The sequence below is a fragment of the Lolium rigidum genome, chromosome 3, assembly GCF_022539505.1.
Source record: "Lolium rigidum isolate FL_2022 chromosome 3, APGP_CSIRO_Lrig_0.1, whole genome shotgun sequence".
Lineage (NCBI taxonomy): Eukaryota > Viridiplantae > Streptophyta > Magnoliopsida > Poales > Poaceae > Lolium > Lolium rigidum.
Window position 1 is genome coordinate 408,775,405 of NC_061510.1, and position 3,289 is coordinate 408,778,693.

General features: G+C 44.8%; 1 long non-coding RNA gene across 1 annotated transcript; it reads left to right on the plus strand.

The window, feature by feature from the left end:
- The first annotated feature begins 1,584 nt into the window (after positions 1-1,584).
- Positions 1,585-2,179, plus strand: LOC124701032. The gene is made up of 2 exons (XR_007001898.1): positions 1,585-1,804; positions 1,919-2,179. It is a non-coding gene; the product is annotated as an uncharacterized LOC124701032 (long non-coding RNA).
- The last annotated feature ends 1,110 nt before the right edge of the window (positions 2,180-3,289 follow it).

The window sequence follows — 3,289 nt, forward strand, 5'->3', positions numbered from 1 at the left end:
CGCACCTCGCCCACCCCAAACCCTCCCCTCCCGGCGAGCCTCCAATCGCGCCTCATCCACGAAACCATAGCTACCTGCTGGCCTCAAGGCCACCGTCGACCATGGCGGGGCCCGCCCTCGCGCGCTCACCGCCCGCTCCTCCACGGGCACATCGCGCCTGCCCGAGGTTGCTGCGCGCCGCCGACCTCCATCCCCTTCCTCTCCGGGACCGCCACGGCCCCAACACGGAATCCTCGTCTCCGCCAACACCTACATAGAGGAGAGCCTGTACATGCTCCACCACCAGGAGGAGGAGGAGGAGGAGGAGGAGGAGGAGGAGGAGGATGTACACAAAAAAGGTCCAATTTTCTTTCCCCCCTCTCACCTCAGGTCGAATGAATACGAAAGAAGAAATGCTCTGCTCCAATCCAGGGAGCGAATTGCCCAAGAAGGCTTTATGTGCTACTGCAACCATGTGGCTATAGCAGCAGCAATTGCTAGTTGATTCATGAAGAAACACTTGTGTTTTTATGCAGCAACACGTGTGTTGATCTACATCAACAAACCTCCTGCTGCTGCCATTCCAGGCGATGACAACCACTCTGCCAACCCTAGCGTGGCCGTGGCAGCGGCGGGCTTCCTGTCCTGACTGTGGACGAGGAGCTGAAGCGACTGTACTGGGAGGGGAAAGTAGTCACCCGTCACCTCCACAAGCGCCACGGGGAGGGGAGGCACTCCGGATCAACTACGAGGTGGTCTTCAAACTTGAAATGCAAAGGACTATTATTTGCTTGCTACTTAAAACTTGTTTTGCTCCCGAGTCACTACTAGTACTATGACTACTGCTCTTCTCTAGATATAAATGATTGAATGTCTCCTTCCAATCGATTTTGCTCAGGGTCATAATCTCTCCTTTGAATTGTGCATACTACTTGTAGCAAATTTGGATGTATCAGCCATAACTAATATGAAACAGAGTTTCTAGTAAATTGTTGCTTACTTTGGATGTGTATGATCTTATATGCATAATGCATTGCAGACTTGCAAGGAGGAAAATGACAACAGCCGCAAGCGCTGCTGTGTGAGTTGCAGCTGGAGGTGATGACATGCTTTCAAAGTGGTAATTCATAGCTGGAAAGAATAAACAGGGAGGTAAAGGAGGCGATGGCTCTTTTGGCTACCTGCCAGATACCATGTCGCCTCACAAGCATGGTTATTTCCGTAATATATGTATCATTTACATGATGTTAACATGTTTTGAATTTAGATGGTCATGTGCTGGATATATCATGTTGATAATCACGTTATCAAGATATAACATGGACTGGGCGTGTCTTTCTTGTTTCAGATTGGTTTAACTTGACTTAATCAGTGTCAACCTCTCCTGCTCTGCTCCAAGAATAATCCATCCACGGAACAACGAATTTGCTAGTGATGTATGTGCTACTTACACCCACCAATGTGCCTACGGCAGCAGCACTAGCTAAATTGTTGTCTTCTTATATGCAGCATCAAATGTGTTCATCTACATGAAGAAACCTGCTGCTGCCATTCGTGGCACTCCCGATCAACTACAAGGTGGGCTCCTTTTCGCTTCACCTTTCTTGTTCCTTATAAGCTCTACTCCCTCTGTTACGTATTACTTGTCGTGGATTCGGACGAATCTACACACAAAATGCGTCTAGATACATCCAAATCAGAGACAACTAATGTGGAATGGATGGAATAGTTTGTATGGTCAATTACTGTCTTCTCTGATCAAATTGGGTTATTTCTTCAGGAAAGGACAAGGCTGATAGCCGTGGCACATCAAAAGCATGCTAAGGTAATTAAGCTCTCTCCCTCTCTCTCTCTATACCAGGTCTCGGATAATAGTACCCCGTACATTGTTGCTTACTTGGGATGTGTATCATCTTATATGCATAATAATGCATTGCAGACTTGCATGGAGGAAAATGACAACAGCCGCAAACGCTGCTGTGTGAGTTGAAACATGATTTGAAAAGAATAAACACAGAGGTAAAGGAGGCGACGGCTCTTCTGGCTCCCTGCCAGATACCATGTCGCCTCACAAGCATGGTCATTTCCTGAATATATATGTCATTTACATGATGTTACCAGGTTTTGAGTTTACATGGTCATGTGCTGAATATATCATGTACATAATCACGTTCTCAAGATATAACATTGGATTGGGCCTGTCTTTCTTGTTTGGGATTGGTTTAACTTGATTTAGTTAATGTCAACTCTGAACCAGAATATTATTTAACGTGGCTCTGTTTGAAGCTTTACTCTTGTTGAAGAGGGTTTTGCATGGTTGCCTTTACTTAAAGCTCATCTGGAGCTTTTTGTGATTCAACGTAATGCTACCTTTTATAGATGAATTCTGTTTGCTGCCTTACTGATGCCTATGCTGCTACTTATCTCGAAATTTAGATTTCCGTCCCTAAACTGCTGCCGAGTTTTGCTTGGTTTGGTTGACTTTATCAATGCCTACCTTGCACCTGTTATTTATTTAGTGTGGGCTAGACCTGGATCTTGAGTTCTTGCTATTGATGAGGGTTTTGTCTATAATGTTGCTTGTTGCACTTGTTGGAGCTGATCTGGACTTGAATGATCCAAGTTACCAAGCTCTTTTCTGATTCAACACAATGTTTGCTTGATGAATTCGTTTTGTTGCCTGTTTGTAATGCATCTGCAGCGGCTTGCCGAAAGATGGATTTTCTGCCACTTAAATGTTGCCGAATTGTTGCCTGGCTTGGAAGCTTTATCTTGCGTTTATAAGAATTCTTTGTTTTAATAAAAATTATGATCAGACCAGTCTTATTGTTGCCTTTAGCTTGAGCTCAAAAAGAAGAAAATTGCATCACCTGAGCTAGGTGGTACAAGCATTCTAATGTCTTTGTGTTTGAGTACGTAGGTAAAGAAAGAAGAAGACCAGAAGGACTAAGAAAGTATTAGCTAGATCCTTCCACTTTCTGTATGTGTGTACTGCAGGTGAGTGGCCTGTTTGTGAGTCAAGAAGCGTGACCTGAAAGAAAAAGCTGCCCTGGCTCCGGCGATCTTGCTGCTGCCGTTGCGTCTGGTTTTGTAACGCTCCAGAAGACCTGGAGTTGTAATATTGTTGTAATTCCCTTTGCCTTGTTTGTAATAATCTTTGTTCTTAGCTTTGCGCTTCTGTTTGGTTATATTGGTGATGGAGCAGGGGTTCGTGTCTGAATGTCACAGTACCTACGCTGTGTGCACCTTTTATTGTGAATTGTTTTGCTGTGATCTGTATGTACAGAAAACAGGAGAGGTTCTTCCGAAA